Source organism: Nomascus leucogenys, chromosome 5 (assembly GCF_006542625.1).
Source record: "Nomascus leucogenys isolate Asia chromosome 5, Asia_NLE_v1, whole genome shotgun sequence".
NCBI lineage: Eukaryota > Metazoa > Chordata > Mammalia > Primates > Hylobatidae > Nomascus > Nomascus leucogenys.
Genome location: NC_044385.1, coordinates 117,713,753 through 117,735,629, shown reverse-complemented (window position 1 = coordinate 117,735,629; position 21,877 = coordinate 117,713,753). Strand labels below are relative to the sequence as shown.

General features: G+C 35.0%; 1 protein-coding gene and 1 long non-coding RNA gene across 2 annotated transcripts in view; one reads left to right on the top strand and one right to left on the bottom strand.

The window, feature by feature from the left end:
• GPC5 (glypican 5) overlaps nt 1-21,877 on the bottom strand; it is a 1,458,424-nt gene that overhangs the window by 504,838 nt on the left and 931,709 nt on the right. The gene's annotated exons all lie outside the window — the stretch shown is intronic.
• LOC105739852 lies at nt 502-13,908 on the top strand. The gene is made up of 3 exons (XR_001115840.2): nt 502-1,115; nt 10,422-10,472; nt 13,433-13,908. It is a non-coding gene; the product is annotated as an uncharacterized LOC105739852 (long non-coding RNA).

Genomic DNA, 21,877 nt, shown 5'->3' with positions numbered 1-21,877 from the left:
CCTTACTTTCTTTATAGTCAGATATTACTTTATATGAGAGATTTCATGATGCATGCAATCTTTGAGAACATACTTTTTCTATATTTTTCAAGATAAATCCATGTTGTTGTGTACCATTATATTTCTTTTTTAAAAACTCGTATCATCATATGACTATCTGGCAGTTACTTCGTCAAGTCTCCACTGATACACATTTCAATTGCTTCTAGACTTTTGCTATTGTGAACAGCACCACCATCAATATTTTTTTTTCATTGTCCTCCAATCCTATTTTGCAAACAGGCATACATGGGCAGGCATTGTTCTTGGATATATACCAAAGATGTCTGAGCTTTCAAGTGCATAAATATTTTAATTTTCATTGTTTAGAAAATAAAACTATTTCCAAAACTGGTTTACTAATGTATACTTCCACCAGTCATATATCAAGACACCATAGATACACATCTTCTCCAACATTGTTATTCCAGACTTCATATTCTTAAATATACAATAGGTGGAAAATGGCATCATATGGCTATCTTGATTAGAATCTTCATGATCAGTAATGTTATTGCCTATCATATGTTTATTGATCACGTGTGTTTTCATTTCTGCAAAATATCTACTTATATCTTTTGGCAGTTTTCCATTGAATTATTAGCATTTTCTTATTCATTTTTAAGAGTTCTTTATGTGTTCTTGACACTAATACTTTGCTAGTTGTGTACAATTATCCAAGTTTGTAACATAGCTTCTGGCTTAGTTATGGTAGCATTTTAAGAATTCTCTTAATATAATTAAACGCAACATTTCCTGTTATAACCAACCTTATATGAACATGTATTACTTGAATCTAATAATGTTCATTTATATTTTTAGCCACGTTTTTTGACATTTTTACATAAATGATTAATTTTTGGTGTCAATATATGAGTTATTCAGTTTTTTTCATATGGTTTTCAGGTTCATTTGTGGAATAGCCCCTTCCCTGTCTCACTGATATGGCATGGCAATTTTGTTATATAATGAAGTTCCACGCAAGCATGGTTCTGTTTCTCAGCATTCTGACTGTTTCTGCACCTATGCCACACTGAGTAACCAAAGCTCAAGAGTTAAGTCATCTGGTTTAACAGGTATCTCATCACTTCTTTTCTTCTGATCATCTTATATATTCTTTGTACTTTACTCTTCCACAAAAATCTTAAAATCACATTCTTGAGTTTTATAAATAATTACTTTGGAATTTTGATTGGAACAACACTGATCAATTTAGAAAGAATCACTATTTCACACTATTGTCATCTTGCCCATGAACGTGATATGTCTTAATTGGTTCCTCTAATTCGTATCATTTTCTCTGTATTTTTTACATCATAGATTTATTCTTAGATACCTGATATTCTTTCATACAATTTTAAGTTATACATTATCTTTAAACTTCCTAGTTTGCTACCTTTGTACAGAAATGCAACTGAAATTTCTATACCAATTGTCTTTATGCATCAATTTTTATCTACAACCTTGTTAAACACTTATATCAAATAATTTGTAGGTGGATTCTTTTTGTTTTTTATGTAAATAACATCATATGGAAAAATAACTTTTTTTCCTAAATTACAATCCTTATACTCTTATCTTTATTTTGGTATTGCCTGAGGTAGGGCCTCAAAAACAATGTTGAACAGAAAGGTTCATTGTGGACTTCACAACCTTGTTTCTGTCTTTAAAAATATTGCTTCTAATATTTTAACATTAAACGTAATTTTATTCCATATTTTTAATAAATATGCATTAAGGAAGTAGAAATCAATGCTGATAAATTGTGTTATTTCAAAAGTGTATCAATTTTACCTAATTTTTAAAAATTATAATATACTATTCCCATACTATCACTAAAATCTCTACTTTGTATGCAGTTAGTATCTTTTCATTTGTACGTTTGTTATTTATTTTTTGTCTTTTCCTGATGATCTGAATAGAAAAATGTATATTTTGTTAGGGTTTTTAAAATATTTTAAAATAAATATATTATTGAAATAGAAAATAAAAACTGATTTAAAAATATTAACCAAGTACAAAAAAGTTTTTCATTGTGGATATTTGTGCAGCAAAGCTTCTGAAGACTTGTAGGCTAGAGAAGAGTGGCTATATGACTTTATACTTGAAATAGTCTTTTTTGTATACTATTTTAACTTCTGTTACTTTCCTCAAAACTTTGAAGTTATTACACCGTTGCCTTGTTTCCAGTGTCTGTGTTGAGAAATTTGGTATCTATATAATTTTTATTCCTTTATAGGTGACTTATTGTCTCTCTAAACTTTTTGAATTGTCTTGGTCTTTTAAAAACTATTTTATTGTAAACTGACAATTTATAACACATGTTTATGGAGTAAAAAGTGATGTGATGATTTATATATACAATGTGTAATAAAATTAAGCTAATCAATATACTTATCCTCTCAAACATCAGTTGTGTGGTGAGAACTTTTGAAATTTACTCTTAGCAATTTTGAAATTACAGTACATAATTTTCAACTATATTCACTACGCTGTGCAATAGATCTGAGCAAACAAGAACTTCCTTCTGTCTGAGATTTTGGGCCATTTGACCATAATCTGTCTATTCTTCCCAGCCTCCAATCTCTGTAACTATCTTTGTGCTCTCTGCTTCTATGAGTTCAATTGTTTTAGATTCTACACATAAGGGAGAACATGTATTTGCCTTTCTGTGCCTACTTTATTTTACTTAGCATAATTCATTTCTCTATTGACTAATTGTTATAGTAAGGACTTTCAATACTATGTTGAATAGGAGTGGTGAAAGTAGACATCCTCATCTTGTTCCGGATCTTAAAGGAAAGCTTTCCAATTTTTTACCATTGAGTACAGTGTTAGCTGTGGACTTCTCATATATGGCCTTAAATGTGTTAAGGTACATTCTTTCTATACTAAATTTGGTGAGTTTTTATCATGAAAGAATGTTGAATTTTGTCAAGTGTTTTTTCTGCATCTAATAAGAGAATGATATGGTTTTTGTCTTTCATTCTGTTAATGTGATGTATCACAGTTACCGATTTACTTATGTTGAAGCTTCCTGTGCCTCGGGAGAAACACCACTTGATCATGATGGATGATCCCTTTAATGTGTTGATAAATTCAGTTTGCTAGAATATAATGGAGGATTTTCATATCTATGTTCATCAAGGATATTGGCCTGTAGTTTTATTTTCTTGTAATTTCCTTGTCTGACTTTGGTATCAGGGTAATGGTGACTTGATAAATGAGCTAAAAAAAAAAAAAAAGAGTCCCTCCTCTTCAATTTTTGGGAAGGCTTTGAGAATTAGTACTAGTTCTTTAAAAAATAGATAGAATTCAACCACAAGCCATCAGGTCTTGGGTTTTTCTTTGATGGGAAAATTTTTATTACTGATTCAATCTCCTTACTTGTTATTGGTCATTTCAGATTTTTTATTTCTGCATGATTCAATCTTGGGAGGTTGTATATGCCTAGGAATATATTCATTTCTTCTAGGTTATCCAATTTGTTGCTATATATTTATAATAGTTGCTTATGATTCTTTCTATTATGTGGTATCAGTTCTAATGTCTCTGATTTCAACTCAGATTTTGAGTCTTTTTTCTCGTTAATACAGCTAAAGGTTTGTTCATTTTGTTTGTATTTAAAAATAATTAAAAAAAGAAACCTGGTTGGGTGCGAGGCTAACACCTGTAATCCCAGCACTTCGGGAGGGCAAGGTGGGCAAATCACCTGAGGTCGGGAGTTCGAGACCAGCCTGACCAACATGGAGAAACCCTATCTCTACTAAAAATATAAAACATTAGCCAGCCGTTGTGGCGCATGCCTGTGATCCCAGCTACTTGGGAGGCTGAGGTAGGAGAATCGCTTAAACGTGGGAGGTGGAGGTTGCAGTGAGGCGAGATCATGCCATTGCACTCCAGCCTGGGCAACAAGAGTGAAACTCCATCTCAAATTAAATTAAATTAAAATTTTAAAAAACCTGACACTTAGTTTCATTAATCTTTTGTATTGTTTTGCTAGTCTCCATTTCATTTACTTCTACTCCAATCTTTATTATTTCCTTCCCCTATCTTTGCATTTAGCTTTTCTCTGGCTCCTTGATGAATAAGATTAATTGTTTGAAATCTGTTTTTTTTTTTAGGTAAACATTTATTGTAATAAACTTTCCTCTTAGAACTTCTTTTGCTGTATTCCGTAAGTTTTGGCATGTTGTGTTTCCATTTTTGTCTCAAGATATTTTTAAATCATTGTTTTAAAAATTGTATTGACCCATTAGTTATTCAGGAGCGTGTTGTTTAATTTATATGTATTTGTGAGTTTTTTGAAATTCCTCATTATTGATTTCTAGTTTTATACTATTGTGGGTCAGAAAAGATTCTTGCTGTAATTTCAAACTTCTTGAGAAAACTCAGGCTTTTGTCATAACAGGTGATCTATCCTGGAGAATGTTCTCTGTGTGCTTGAGAATATTGTGTATGCTGTTGCTATTGGATGGAATGTTCTGTGTATGTCTGTTAGGTCCATTTGATCTAATGTGTTGTTCAAGTCCCATGTTTTCATATTAATTTTCTGTATGAATAATCAATCCACTGTTAAAAGTGATATATTAAAGTCTCCTACTATTATTGTATGACAATCTCTCTCTCTCTCAAAATCATTTCCTATTTGTTTTATATTTTTAGGTGCTCCAACGTTGAGTATATGTATATTTACTATTATTACATCCTCTTGATAAATTGACCCCTTTATTATCATATGATGTTCTTATGTGTCTCCTATTTCAGTTTTTGAGCTCTTCTTTTTGTTTTCATTTGCACGGAATATCTTTTTTCATCCCTTTATTTTCAGTCTGTGTGTGTCCTAAAATACAAGGTGAGGCCCTTATAGGCAGCAAATAGTTGGGGCTTGTTTATCCTTTCAGTTACTTTCTTTTTTGGAGAATTAACACATTTATATTCAAGGTAATTATTGATAGGCAAGGACTTACTATTACCATTTTGTTAATTGTTTTCTGGTTGTTTTGTAGATACTTTGTTTCTGCCTCTTATGCTGTGTTCCTTTATGTATTGATTTTTAAGAAGTGGTATGCTTTGACCTTTCCAGTTTTTTTGTCCTAATAACTTTTGCTTTGTGTTTCTCATGAGGTTTACATATAAGATATCTATATATGTAGATCTCTAGAGAGATCTCTAGAGATCTCTAGAGATCTATATAAAACAGCCTATTTCAAGCTGATAAAACTTAACTTGCATACGACTCCACGCTTTTGCTCCTCCCACACACATTTTATGTTGTTGAGGTCAGAATTTATATCATTTTGTAATGTGTGTCCCTTGATGATTTATTTCAGCTATAGTTTTAATAGTTTTGTCTTTTAATTCTGGTACCAGGGATAAAATTACCTGTGATCATTAAAGTACTTGAGTATTCTGAATATGGCTCTGCTTTACTTATACCACTGAGCTTTGTAGTTTCATATGTATCATTATTAATTTGTGGCTTTTTGTTTCAGCTTAAAGAAGTCCTTTAAGCAACTCTTACAAGACTGGCGTAATGGTTATGACATCCCTTTGCTTTCATTTTTCTGGGAAAGTTTCTATTTCTTCCTCATTCCTAAAAGACCAATTTTCTGATTAAAGTATTTTCAGTTAAAAGCTTGTGTTTCTTTAGCACTTTGAATATGTCATCCCACTCTTTCCTGACCTGCAGTGTTTCCCCTGAGAAATCTGCTGATAGTGACACTTCTTGGTATGTGATGGGTTTCTTATTCCTTGCTGCTCCAGAATTTTTTGTCTTTGATTTTTGGTAGTTTGATTACTATGTGTCTTGATTAATCCCCCTTTCGGTTGTATTTGAGTGAAGACTTCTGTGCTTCCTACACCTGGATTTTGGCATCTATTCACAGAATATGGAAGGTTTTTTTAGCCCTTATTTCTTTAAATATGCTCTACGGCCCTTGTTCTCTTTATTCACCTTCTGCAACTTCTGTTGTGTAAGTTTGGTCTCTTCATGGTGTCCCATAATTCCTGTAGGATTTCGTTACATTTTTTCAGTCTTTTGTCTTTTGGCTCCTTTGATTGAATAATTGGTAAATTTTGTTTTCCAGCTCACTGATTTTTTTCTGCTGCTTAATCACATCTTCTGTTGAATCTATTTTCCGTTCAATCATTGTTTTCCTCATCTCTAGGATTTCTGTTTTTTAAAATTGTTTCTATTTTGTTGTAAAGCTCACTTTGTGAGTTGTCTTCCAAATTTTACTTGATTTTTTATCCATATATTCTTATAGTTTACTGAACTTCTTTAGGAAGATTATTTGGAATTGTCAGTCATTGCAGAGATCTCCATTTCTTTAGGGCCCATTACTGGAGCTTTATTAGTTTCCCTTGGAGTGTAATGATTCCCTAATTCTTCATAATCCTTGCGCGCTTGCATTGTTTTCTGTGCATTTGAGGAGACAGCCTCCTCTTCTGGTCTTTTTAAGTGTTATTTGGCAGGAATAGACCCTCGCTATTTAGACTAGCCTGTGACTCTGGAAAGGCCAGTTGGTGACAATCCCAGGCAGGCAGATCTTGTTACGTGTTCTCTAATCCATGGGCTCACTGACTTTGCTCTAACGTCAGGTGAGGCTGCTAGCTGAGTTCCGCCATCAAAGAATTGCTGGCAAGATTCTGCTGTCAGGCTAGGAAGCGGATGTATTTCCTGGCCAGGAAATTCTACTGTATGGGATCTGCAGTTGAGCAGGGCTACGGGCTGTGCTCTGAGATGTCAGTCACTGCTTGGGACAGGCAGATCAGAGGCTATGCTCCTTGGAAATACATGACTGAGGATTGCCTCCCACTCAGATGGAGGCCTGTGGTGAGCTTTTGGCTGAGTGGCCATTTGATCGCTCAGGTCAAGCAGGTCTAGCCTCTATACTTCTCCAAAATGTATGGCTGTGGGAGTGTCCCTGCCTGGGAAAGGTCATTAGGTCATGCTCTGAGGCGAAGTATGGAGATTAGCTATCTAGAGACTCAAAGTAAAATGAACTGCTTACCTTACTTATGAAGGCAATCAGCTCAGTTTTAAAGAGTGGTTATAAAGTCAGCTGGTATCACTGATTGAGCTGTCAAGAACACAAAACTACCAGCGAGATCTGTAGGCTGGTCACTATGAGCTCTGCCTCCTTTGTTTCTATCTGACCTCAGGCAGTTTAGCTATGCCTTTAGCCCCATTGTTCCCCATGAGTTGAGACTGAAGTGGGCTTTCTGGGAAGTGTCTCAGAATGCTAGGGAAGATTGGATGCCTCCAGTTTTCTTTCCCCCACTGTAGAAACTGTGGGCCCAGGGAAATCCTCTGTCTGGCATTGTGCTGACTGACTTCAGGGGGGATGAAGGACAGCATCATAGTGAGATCATTCCTACTCATCTAATTTGTTTTCATTCAGTTCCACAAATGACGTGGGTGTCTCAAGATAGTTGCCAAGTATCAAGGTTTTCAAAAAGATGCATGGTCTGTAGATAGTTGCTAGCTATACTTTCTGTGGGTGTTGGGTGGCATGGGGGATTGGGGGCGGTTGGTGGAGATTGCAGCCTGAGACTTCCTATTCTTCTATTTTGCTGACGTCATCTCCATTTCTTTGTCTTTTAAATGCTACTACTATGTGTGGGTTTTTAGTTATTTTTTCTCTTTCATACATTAGAAAGTATATATTATACTACATATATTCAATCTGCCTTTTATATTTTTAAATGCCACAACAGTCATTATGATTACTTTTCACATAGTTCTTCCTCACAATTTTATTTCTCTTTCTGTGATCTTTTGAAATATTTCTTTGGTCTTGTTTTTTGATTTGCTTATTTTGTTATATATATTACTATGATATTCTGAATTTATTTTCTTGAATGTTTCATGGATCATAATTATTCTGGTAATTCCTCATGCACTTTTATTTAATATTACTAACATTTTTCTCTTGATACATTATGCTGTTGTGTTTTTGTTATGCTAATTCAAAAGTACTGGTCCATCTGTTCTTACAGTTTTGTTTCTGAGGAAATCAGTAATCCAGCATACTCCTTTTCTTTTGAAATCAATGATGTTCTCTTCAAATGTCTCATGTTTTGACCTGTTTACTCATATTCTCATATCATATAATCAGTCAGCTAACATATGAAAAAAGACCAAACTTCAGTCTTTGGGAAGAAAAATGCATTTAGTAGATAGTTGTTGTAATCAAAAGTTTGACTATGGAAAACTTTTAAGATTCACCCCTCTTTCTGCCCCACATGGTTGCAAGCTGTTGAGAGAGCCTGATGCTTTCTCCTCTGGTGCTGGCAGGAGGTTCAAAACTACATAAGACCCTGCCTGCAGTTGTGAACCTCACTTTGACCACTCCCCCAAACCACCATAAAAATTCCAAACCAGTATTTTTCCTTTTTTCATTTTTGGACCAAATTAGGAAGACTGTCCTGCTCTCCCATAAATCCTCATTCAGTAATAAGCCTGTTTACATAATTTTGATGTATGTATAGCATCATCAATCTTCTCATCTGAACCAAATTTTGGGCGAAGCCCTTCTAATTCTGTAGGGTGGCCACTAAACAGTGATAGATGATTATATGGTTTAGCTGTGTCCCTGCCCAAATCTCATCTTAACTTGCAGTTCCCATAATCCCTGCATGTCGTGGGAGGGACTTGATGGGAGGTAATTGAAACATGGGGTGGTTACTCCCATGTTGTTCTCATGATGAGTGAGTTCTCAGAAGAGCTTATGGTTTCATAAGGGGGTTTCCCCTCTTTACTTGGCATTTCTCCTTCCTCCTGCCACGTGAAGAAGGGTGTGCTTGCTTCCCCTTCTGCCATGATTATAGGTTTCCTGAGGCTTTCCCAGTCATGCAGAACTGTGAGTCAATTAAACCTCTTTTCTTTATACATTACCCAGTCTCAGGTATTTCTAGAAACCCTAGAAGGAAATTCTTCTTAGATTCTAACCTCCCCACCCCCCAAATGTTGAGGTTTGAAGCAGGCTGGGTAGGAAAACAACTATTAAAAATTATTCCTCAATTATCTATTATCTCAGTTCCCAAAAAACAAGCTTCCACCATTTGTCCCAAAACAATGAAAGAGAGAAGACAATAGATTACAGAAGACAGGAATGGATAATAAGATATGCCCTGAAAACTTTTTGATATGGAAGGAAATCAAATGTTTCAAATTAATTTTATAAATAGGTTTTAACGGAATATAAAATCCCACTATATTTTATTTATATTAATCAATGAAGATTATGCTGATCAGTTCAAATGTTGGAACTGTGATTTTGAAACCACTAATATTTTATTGAAATGTGGTTAGAGTTAGAAAAAATTATTGAAAATTTAATTTTATAAAAATTATGCTAAGATCTGTCCACTTTAAAAATAGAAGCATTATTATAAATCAAGATAATTATATTCCTGTTTCAATACATTTCTGATTCATATCTAAATAGCCTAGTTTGCCTAGTTTGTGAAAAGCAGAATTTGAGAACTCACATAATGAAATAAGTAGCTGTAAGAAAAATAAAATAGTAATATACCATAAAGTGATTTCAGTTCCATTTCAGAGGAAGGGAAAATAAAAGGAGCAGTTTAAGGACAAAAATATTAGCACAACTACAAAATCAAACCGAAAGCATTATACACTTTTTCATAATATAGGGCAACTGAACCTCACTTGCTCTTCCAAATTCTATCACTAATTTGCAATTTCCTGCTCTACTGGCCTCCTGGGATGAAGGCACAGACATATTGATCTAACCGACGGTGAAGTATCACTTTGCAATAAGTGTCTAAGTGGTGTGGCAACACCCAGTGCTTTCTGATAGCTACAAAGGAGGACACTACCAGGTCTATCTTGTTATTTAGAAATAAGATAAATGTTTTTATGTAAATGAAAAAGAAAACAAATTATTGTTGCAAACTTCACATCTCACTATGGTATAGTTTCACATATTATCTATTCAAATTATTTTAATTGAAATGGTAAATATACAAATATCTTACGTTGTAGATGGTGAGGCAAAATATAATTTTCTGAATAATGTCCTAATATATGAAAGGGAAGTGCATGGAGATATTTGTACATAAGTATGATAAAATAGTATTTATAGATCTAAATAAATACCCTGAAGAGAACTCTGAATCTCTGACCAAAGCTAAAGTAATACAAAGTGGTTATATGTTTTTGGATTTGTTAGAAATTAGAACATTATCTTAAAATCAATGAGAATTAATGAAAGTTTTTTAATCCAGAGGCTGGAATTAAAATACTCATATTTTTCAAAGAATCAGTTATGATTGTCTTAGACTATTTGGGCTACTATAACAAAATACCTTAAATTTGGTAAATAAAAAAAAAAGAAATTTATTTCTCATAGTTCTGGAGGCTGGGAAGTGCAAGACCAAGATATGAACAGATTCATTATCTGGTAAGAGCCTGTTCCTCATAGACAGTAACCTATGTGTGCCTTCACATGGAAGAAGAGGTGCACAAGCCTTCTCAGGTCTTTTTGATAAGGACACTAATCTCATTCATGAGGATGGGGGACTCATGACTCAAACACCTCCCAAAGACCCCACATTCTTAATGCCACAATATTGGGGATGGGTTTTAACAACGAACTTCATACACAAACATTTAGACCATAGCAGACATTGTGAACAATGTCCCACAGTAGTGAGTTCATGGAAATGAGTTAGGAGGCCACTGCAATATTCCAGGGAAGAAACAGTGCTTTGCTGAATGTAGAGTGAAGATTAAAAAGTAGAACTCTGAGCAGTGGGCACCATGACCCAAAGCAGGCAACTGAATAGGTCAAAGCTGAGCAAGTAGCTGCAAAGGTAAGAAGATGTGGCCTGATTTAGGAATCAAACAATTTGAAGTGATGAAAGTGACATTGGAAGTGTGTGGCTATGGTGAAGTAGAGGAAAAGATCATTGAAGGTATCAGGGAATTGAGAAGCCAATATATTAAACCAATCATCAAGGTAAAGAATGAAAATTTTAAGATAATAGTAAGACAAATTATTAGCTTGTATGTCCTACGTAAGAAAACAGTATTTCTTCTCAGAAACAATCTGCTGCAATTTCCTGTTTCATAATGGCATAAATTGTATTGTCCTTACATTTCGATTTTTTATTGGTAAAGATTTCCCCCTCAATAAATGCAACAGCCTAGATTTTCTTAACATTTTATTGACTATACTACATTTTTTTTTTTTTTTTTTTTTTTTGAGACGGAGTCTTGCTCTGTCGCCCAGGCTGGAGTGCAGTGGCGCTATCTCGGCTCACTGCGAGCTCCGCCTCCCGGGTTCACGCCATTCTCCTGCCTCAGCCTCTCTGAGTAGCTGGGACTACAGGCGCCCGCCACCACGCCCGGCTAATTTTTTGTATTTTTAGTAGAGACGGGGTTTCACCGTGGTCTCGATCTCCTGACCTCGTGATCCACCCGCCTCGGCCTCCCAAACTGCTGGGATTACAAGCGTGAGCCACCGCGCCCGGCCGACTATACTACATTTTTATATTATGTAAATAACAATAAATCATTTTAATAAGTTTCACTATGTTGTCCTTGCTAAGGCTGGTCTAGAACTCCTGGACTCAAGCAATTCTCCTGTCTCAGCCTCCCAAAGCACTGGGATTACAAGCATGAGCCACTGCACCTAGCTAAGGTTTTAATTAATAAAATTTTATTTTTTATACAAACTTTATTTTACTAAATCAGCAACTCACCTCTTAATTATGCAATCAATATATTTTTGAGGAAAATTTACAATTTTTTTTCTGTAAAACAAGTTTCTAAAACTCTTATAGCATTACTTCGAAATTATTCACACAAATAATTTCATTTAATCTTATAGATTAATTTGTATATCATCTTCTATAATCTTTATCTTACAATTTAAAAAAATCTTTATGTCTCTCATATATCTCTTACCAAAAATTGGAAGTTGACAATATATGACAGCATGCCTTTAAAGATTAGTCCCAGTATAGATGGAACTAGTGACTGAATTTATTTTCTCCATACATGCTTGATAAGATAAAGTTTATTGTGAAACACCGAAATAAAGCCCCTTTTTATTAGGAAAAATTTATGGAAATTTAATTATGCCTGTAATTTGATATTTTTTAACTATTTTATCACCTAATCTCTACTTGAGAATGTGGACATACTTTTTATTCAAACTTTCCTGAAACTAAAATAAAAATCATTATTTTCATCATGTTGCCAGCAAAGATTGCTTAAAATATGTCTATTATTACCAAATTTTTTCAAAAATGAAGATGAACTGTAGTAAGCAAATGCAGTTTTGAAAACCACGTGTTAAAGAGAACTCCTTTGCTGCTTTAGTGCTTTATGAGAGAATAACATTCATTAGATAGTATTTTTGATTTTACAACCAATTGGCCTATCCGATGACACTAAATGCTATATAGTACACAATATAAGGAGGCAAATGGTTTCATTATTTTATGCATAAAACCCAGATTGGGTTTTTATACCTGTTAGGTCTAAAAGCCAAATATTTAGGCTCTTTTAAAAGCTACAGAAGTGGTTTATTTTATAATCAATACAACCATTTGTCTGATTTTTTATTTTATATCTTAACAGTTTCAAGTTCAGCACTTTCAAAAATCAAAGAAAAGACAATTAAAATGACATTGCTTAAAATATTAGGGGAATGTTCCCAAGTAAAAATTTTTAAGGTACTTGAAAATCCAAGACTATTTTCATTTTGTAACTATTTTCAAATGTATTTAACATTTAGGTTCAAAGCCAGGGGCAGTGGCACAGCACCTGTTGTCCCAGCTACTTGAGAGGCTGAAGCTGGAAGATCACTTAAGGCCAAGAGTTCAAGACCAGCCTGGATGACATAGAGAGATTCCCATCTCTTTTTATTTTTTTTATTTTTTTATTTTTTATTATTATTATACTTTAGGTTTTAGGGTACAAAATCTCCCATCTCTTTTCAAAAAGTTAAGTTCAGTCAGATTTCAGAAACTGGGAGTAGACACTCTAGGATTTGATTGCATTCTCTTGCTTAATGTTCATTTTTGGCTTGGATCATGAACATAGTCTTTGAATGAAGGGTTACTTTCCCCAATTTGACTTGTTTTCATCACTGTATACCATTACTGTCTCCTTGAAAATAAATTACATAATTACCATTTTTATACCACTTTACTATGGAAATGTGTAATATTTAACTATTTCCTGATTGTGTCCTTAATTAATAATCCAGAATTCCATCTCTACTCAAACAACATCAAATACTAAGGCAGTATTAATTTTCGTAAAATATGTAAACATCTATCTTAGTTTGCTATAAAAAGTAAACACTTAGCTAACGTGCTCATTTTCATATATATGTTTTTTTGTTCATAGGTACAGATACCCTGCATATTTTTGGCCTCATATGAAGAAAGAAATGTTTTTGAAAATTTACATGTGTGCATTTATCATCATAAATACATTTAATTCATTGTAAAGACATGGCCAGAAAGATAATCAGCTATCTGATAATTATAAGGTGCTGGTTAGAAAACAGGTACTTACTTTAAATAAAATTGTTATATTAAACTATCTGGCTTTACCTGGCCTTTAATGCCTTTTGAGAATGTCAAGATCTGCAGAAACATAGATTTATTTAAATTAATTCTGAAATAGCACAGCATTTGCAGTGGTTTTGGTAATTCTCTAGCTCAGATGTATAAGCTCAGATTTGTATATACATCCACTGAACATTTTTCATTGTGTATGAGATCAAAGATTCTTAATCATACTCCAAATTGGACACTGCTAGCTAATTGGGTAGTTATAATACCATTTAGTTCATTTCTTAATGGAAAGTTGGAATAAACATAGCAGAAGTGTAGTTAATGTTATAAAGGATGATTCTCTGTATATATTTCTCAATTTTGATGAGATAAGATGAGCCCGTCTTATCCAAAGCACTTAATGGCTTCTTAAAGAGATCCTTGATTACTCAAATACACAAGGCATTCTTATTGGAAACCATATCAAAGTAAATATTCATAACTGGAAAACAATTCCCCAAAATTAACACATCACAACATAATAAAACATTTTGCCCTGAGGACTGTCTTTATTACCAGCAAGACAAGCATAAAGAAACACTGGAAAAAGAGAATGCTGTAGTCAAATAGCATAATGTATATATTGTATATAATATATAATATAAATACATATGATACATACATACAATATATGTATGTACTGGATTCACCTCTATGATCTATTCTTTGACTAGAAATATTTTGAGATGATCTAGCTTATGTCAAGCCATCGCTTAATACTTACTTTTTTAAGAGCAGTTTTAGGTTACAGCAAAAATTGAGAGGAAGATAGAGATTTCCCACATACCTCCTGCCTTCACACATGCATAGCCTCCCCCATTATCAACATCACACACTAAGTGCTTTTAATTGATGAATCTATATTGACATATCATAATCATGCAAAATCCAGAGTTCACGTTAGTATTCACTGTTGATATTGTACATTCTTTGGGTCTGGACAAATGTAAAATAACATGTATCCACAATTAGGGTACTTGGAAAACGATTTCAGTTCCCTATAAATCATCTGTGCTCCATCTTTCATTCCTCCTGCTCCCCAACCTCTAGCAACCACTGATTGTTTTTTAATGTCACCACAATTCTGCCCTTCCCAGAATCTCATATTGTGGGAATCACATGGTATATAACCTTTTAAGACTGGCTTCTTTCTCTTAATAATATGCCTGTAATGTTCTTTCCATGGCTTCACAGCTCATTTCTCTTCAGTGCTGAATAATATTCCACTGTAGGATGTACCACATTTATGTGTTTACCTACTGAAGAGCAACCTGGTTGCTTCCAGGTTTTGTCAATTACAAATAAAGCTGCTGTAAATATCCATGTGCCAGTTTTCATGTGAATTCATTTGGGTACTGTGATTGCTGGAACATATAAGAGTATATTTAATTTTGTAAGAAACTGTCTTCCAGACTACCATTTTGCATTCCCAGCAACAATTATTGATAGTTCCTGTTGCTCCACATCCTTGCCAGCATTTGGTGTTTTGAATTTTGACCATTCTAATAGGTATATAGTGGTATTTTATGGTTGTTTTAATTTGCATTTGCCTGATGATTTAAAATGTGCAGCATATTTTATATGTTTATCTTTCATGAGGTGTCCTTTGAGGTCTTTGGCCAATTTTTTTTTATCAGGTTGTATGTTTTCTTATTGTTGAGTTTTATGTATTTTTCTATCTTTGGGATAACAATCCTTTATCTGTTGTATCTTTTGCAATTATTTTCCACCAATTTATGGATTCACCTCTCATTCTTTTGTCATATTCTTTCACAGAGCAGAAGTTTTTAATTTTAATGAAGTCCAGCTTACAAGTTATTGCTTTCATAAATTGTGCCTTTGGTGGTATATCTAAAAAGCCTTTTCCATAACCAAGTTCAGCTAGAATTTTACCTATCTTCTAAGAGTTTATAATTTTGTGTTTTACATTTAGGTCTATGGTCTATTTTGAGTGAATTTTTGTGAAGGGTGTAAAGTCTGTGTCTAGATTTTCTTTGTAAAATTTTGCATGTAAATCCAGTTGTTCCAGCATCATTTCTTGAAAAGACTATTTTGCACCATCGCATTTCCTTTGCTCTTTTGTCAAAATCAGTTGACTATATTCATGTGGGTCTATTTCTAGGTTCTGTATTCTGTTCCACTAATCCATTTGTCTATCATTCTTTCATCAGTACCACACTGTCTTGATTACTGTGCTTGATAATACGTCTTGAAATCTGGTATTGTCAGTCTCCAACTTTGTTCTCTTTCAGTATTCTCTCCTTTGTAATTCTCCTTCAATATGGCTACTGTGTACCTTTTGCCTCTCCATATAAACATTAGAATCATCCTGACAATATAAAATAGCTTGCTGGGATTTTAACTGGGAGTGCACTGAATCGATCCAGTTGTGAAGAACTAACATCTTCACACTATTGAGTCTTCCTATTTATGAACATAGACTATCTCTCTCTATTTGTGTAGTTCTTCTTTGATTTATCATAGTTTTGTTGTTTTCCTCAGATAGACCTTGAAAATATTTTGTTCAATTTGTACCTATTTCTTTTTCTGGGGGGGGTGGGGTGGGGCTGATAACACAAATGGCATTGCATTTTTTATTTAAAATTACATTTGTTCGCTAGAGCTGTATAGGAAGTTTATGTCATTTGGCTGCTGTGACTCTACCCAAATCTCATCTTGAATTGGAGCTCCAAAAATACCCATGTGTCATGGGAAGGACCAAGTGGGAGATAACTGAATCATGATGGTAGGTTTTTCCCATGCTGTTCTCAGGATAGTTACTAAGTCTCATGAGATCTGATGGTTTTATAAAAGGCAATTCTGCTATACATGCTTTCTTGTACATGCTGGAAAATCACTTGAGGCCAGGAGTTCAAGACCAGCCTGGGTGACATGAGAGATTCCCATCTCTTTTTTAAAAATTAGGTTCAGTCAGATTTCAGGAACCAGGAATAGATACTCTAAGTTTTGATTGCACTCACTTGCTTAATGTTCATTTTTGGCTTGGATTATGAACATAGTCTTTGAATGAAGGGTTACTTTCCCCAATTTCACCTGTTTTCATCATTATATACCATTATGGTTTCCTTGGAAACAAACTACATAATTACCATTTTCATATAACTTTACTATGGAAGTAATATGTAACTATTTCTTGATTGTGACATTAGTAATCCAAAATTCCATCTCTACTCAGACAACATCAAATACTAAGACAATATTAATTTTGGTAAAGTATTTAAAGATACATCTTAGTTTGCTACAAAATGTAAACACTTAGCTAACATGCTAATTCTCATATGTTTTTGTTCATATGTACAAAAACCATGCATATTTTTGGCCTCATACAACTAAAAAAAAGTTTTTACAATTTATGTGTGTGTGCTTTTAGCATCATAAATATATTTAGTTCACTCTAAAGACATAGCCAGAAAAATAATCAGCTACGTGATAATTATGTTACTGATTAGAATATATGTATTTACTTTAAATAAAATTGTTATATTAAAATACCTTGCTTTACCTGCCCTTTAATGCCTTCTGAGAATGTGAGATCTGTAGAAACATGGATTTGTTGAAATTAATTCTAAAATAGCATATTCGCAGTGGCTTTGGTAATTCTCTAGCTCAGATGTATAAACTCAGATTTTTACATACATCCAATGAACATTTTTCAGTGTATATGAGACCAAAGATACTTCACAATACTCCAAATTGCCCCTGCTAGCTGGAACTACTACATTGCAGCAGAGAAACAGGAAGAGGTTGGAATAGTTTGGAGTGCTCAGAAGAAGACAGGAAAATGTGGGGAAGTTTGGAACTTCATAGATACTTGGAGGGCTCAGAAGACATGAAGAGGTTGGAAAGTTTGGAACTTCCTAGAGACTTGTTGAATGACTTTACCAAAATGCTGAGAGTGATATGGACAATAAAGTCCAGGCTAAGGTGGTCTCCGATGGTGGAGACAAGGAACTTGTTAGGAACTGGAGTAAAGGTCACTCTTGCTATGCAAAGAGACTGGCAGCATTTTAACCCTGCCCTAGAGATCTGTGGAACTTTTAACTTGAGAGAGATGATTTCGGGTATCTGGCAGATGAAATTTCTAAGCAGCAAAGCATTCCACAGGAAGCAGAGCATAAAAGTTTGAAAAATCTGTACCCTGACAAAGCAGTAGAAAAGAAAAACCCATTTTCTGGGGAGAAATTCAAGCGAGCTGCAGAAATTTGCATAGATATTGAGGAGCAGAATGTTAATCACTAAAGCAATGGAGAAAATGTCTGCGGGGCACGTCAGAAGCCTTCACAGAAGCCCCTTCCATCATAGTCCTAGGAGAGAAAAATGGTTTCTTTGACCAGGACCAGGGCCCCCCCTTCTGTATTCAGCCTTGGGACTCAGTGCCCTGTGCCCGAGCCACTCCAGCTGTGGCTAAAAAGAACCAACATACCGCTTGGGCCGTGGCTTCAAATGGTTCAGGCCCCAAGCCTTGGCAGCTTTCATGTGGTGTGGGTCCAGCAGGTATATAGATGACACGATTTGAGGTTTGGGAACTTCCACCTAGATTTCAGAGGGTGTATGAAAACGCCTGGATGTTTAGGCCGAGGTGTGTTGCAGGGGTGGAGCTCTCATGGAGAACCTCTGCTATGGCCATGCAGAAGGGAAATTTGGGGTTGGAGTCCCCCCGCCAAACCACAGAGTCCTCACTGGGCACTGCCTAATGGAGCTGTGAGAAGAGGGCCACCATCCTCCAGACCCCAGAATGGTAGTTCCACTGACAGCTTGCACCATGCACCTGGAAAAGCCACAGACACTCAGCACCAGCCTGTGAAACCAGTCAGAACAGAAGCACTGTACCCTGCAAAGCCACAGAGACAGAGCTTCCCAAGGCCATGGGAACCCACCTTTTGCTTCAGTGTGACCTGGATGTGAGACATGGAGTCAAATGAAGTCATTTTGGAACTTTAAGGTTTAATGACTGCCCTATTAGATTTTGGACTTGCATGGGGCCTGTGGCTCCTTTGTTTTGTCCAAATTTCTCCCATTTAGAATAGGTATATTTACCCAATGCCTGTACCCCCATTGTATCTAGGAAGTAACTACATAGCTTTTGATTTTACAGTCTCATAGGAGGAAGGGACTTACCTTGTCTCAGATGAGGCTTTGGACTTGGACTTTCCAGTTAATGCTGGAATGAGTGAAGACTCTGAGGGACTGTTGGGAGGGCATGATTGTGTTTTTGTGTTTTTAGTTGTAAGGACATGAGATTTGGGAGCAGCCAGGGGCAGAATGATATGGTTTGGCTGTGTCCCCAGCCAAATCTCATCTTAGATTGTAGCTCCCTTAATCCCCATGTGTCGTGGGAGGGACCTAGTGGAGGTAATTGAATCATAGGGGTAGGTTTTTCTCATGCTATTCTCATGATAATGAATAAGTCTCATGTGACTTGATGGTTTTATAAAGGGGCTGTCTCCCTGAGCATGCTCTCTTGCCTGCTACCATGTAAGACATGCCTTTGCTCCTCCTTCACCTTCCACCATGATTGTGAGGCCTCCCCAGCCATGGGGAACTGTGAGTCCATTAAACCTCTTTTTCCTTATAAATTACTCAGTCTTGGGTATTTCTTCATAGCAGTATGAAAATGAACTAATACAGAAGGCGATTGACTATGTATATTCCTACAACCTTGCTATGATCAATTAGTTCCAGGGTGTTTTGTCAGTTCTTTCAGATATTTTACACAGACAATCATGTCATCTGAGAATAAAGACAGTTTTATTTCTTCCTTTTCTAGATGTATATATTTTATTTCCTTTTGTCTTATAGCATTTGCTAAAGAAAAGGAAATAAAATAGATACATACTGAGAAGGAAGTATTATGTTTAAAAGTAGTATTTCTTCCAGTATGATGCTAAATGTTCTCCATTTGTTTTTTTTGTTTTTTTTTTTTTGCTTAGGATTTCTATCTCTGTTTAAATTGCCCATCTGTTCTTTCATGTTGTCTACTTTATGTATCCATTAAGAGCCCTTAGCCTATTAATCATATTTGTTTAAATTCCCAGTCTGAAAATTCCAATATCCCTGTCATGTCTGCTTGCTCTGCCTCTTCAAATTGTGGGTTTGTTTCTCTTTTTTGCCTTTTGGTATGTCTTGCAATTCTTTCTTGGTAACTGGAAATGATGTAGCTAGTAGCATGTTGTAGTAAAAGGACTGCTATAAACAGGTCTTCAATAATGTAGTAGTAAGGTGTCAGGAACAGGAAGCATTCTACAGCCCTGTGATTCACTCTCAGTCTTTTTTTAAGCCTATGCCTCCAGATGTGAAATTCAGAAGTGCTTCTCAGCACCACCACCCCATAAATAGAAAAGGAAGGCTAGAGTAGGCCAAAGATGGGTATTTTCCTTCTCCTTTGTGGATGGTTAGAGTGGGCTGAGATTCTGTATTTCCCTTCCTCCATGTAAGAGGATATAAGTGGCTGAAATTGGTCATTTCCCTTCCTCTAGGTTCTGATAAAACCCAAGAGGATAAGCTCTGGTTAAAGAGTTTCTCCTGAGTGCAAACCTTTCTAACAGAATGCTCTGGCATATTCTGAAGTGGTTTCTTTTCCTATCCCCACACCAGAACGATGAGGAGACTTTTCTCTGATACTTACTGAGAGAAGTGGGTAGAGTTCCTGGAGGTAAATCTCACAAAAGTGTGAGCTCCATTTTGTGGGTTCCCCTGGAGTTTTTAATTCTCAGACTTGTCCACTTTGTGCCCCCACCGATTCATCAACTATATTTCAGGTTTGCAACCCCAGTACTCATTCCTGCCAAGGTTTTCACTGGTGAGACTCTGCTCTGGTAATCTGTGACTCAACGTATTCACTTGTCTGTCTCTCCAATCTCCAAAACAGTGAAGACAACTGTTTTCCATCACCTCTTTTATTGATCTAATAAAAGTTGACTTATCAGTCTCTCCACTTTTTGCTGTTGTTAGAACAGAGTGGTGACTTATAAGTGGAACTGGAAACCAGAAGTCTCAGCACTTTTAATTTAATGAATGTTCTAGGAAAAGAAAGTATCTACTTTCTTGTCCTCTCCTTTTCATTAAGGCAGAGCCTATATAAGCAATCAAATTCAGTGTAACAGGGTGATTGTGAATAGCTATTTTACTGGACAATAGTCTTTTTCTATTTTTGTCTAATTTGTAATTCAATTCCAAATTATATCGAAATATTTGTAAGTGGTTGAAAATTATGTTCATTTATTTATGTTATCTATATTAATAGTTATTAACATATGTTGATTGCTTATTGTACATTATGCTATTATTTCTCACAATATTTCTATTGAGTACTTGTTCCTGTAACTCTAGTTTTATAATTGTGAAAACTAAGGATTGAGGCAGCCACATAAGTGAATTGTCATAGGCTATATTAGTGTTAAATGAAACTAGGATGGGGTAAGATCCCTATAACTTTAAATCCCATGCAATTAACATTATTTTCTGTCAATTATCTTTATTCCTCACTGCTAAAAGCCACTTGTTGGTAAAAAAACAGAGAACAGAAAAACATTACAGAAGCTATCAAACCGATATCCTCAGTTTGTTTATTCTAGTCCCATTAAGAAGTACTATATTGCAGAAGGCACAAGCAAAATTCAAATATATCCTGCCTAACTTAGGAAGTTCAGTTTAACATTATGTATTCGACCAAAACGTCTGAAAATTTATTGTTTAAAAATCTGAAGGATTTCAAAGTTATTATCACCAAAGAAATAATTTGAGAAGGTTTGGGGGACAGTGGAGGGGAGACTGCTGATGTTAGCAATGAGCTGTTTGGAAAATATTTTAAAGATTTTTAGTGCTATAAAACGGGAATACAGAGTTTATACATTGAATTGCTTCTGTATTGTTGAAAACTGTAATTACTTCTTACTTTGCTTAGTAATTGAAATTTTATGCAGGGCTCCATTTTTTTCTTATTTTTTGTTATCGGATTGAAAGGATAACAATAAAGAACCCCCAACTGAGTGCATCATGGTAAGCATGTACAATACTCATCTTTAATAAAAGTTGTAACAGTCTGGCAAAGATCTGCGACCGTGGCTTAAATCAGACTGCTTTTTTGTTGAGAAAAAGTTTGGATGTGCTGATATAAAACATGAAATGAAGTAAAATAGATATTCAGCTCTGCATTCAGACAAAAAAAAACCTTATATATATTATTAATCATTTTTGAGAAAAATTTTATCTC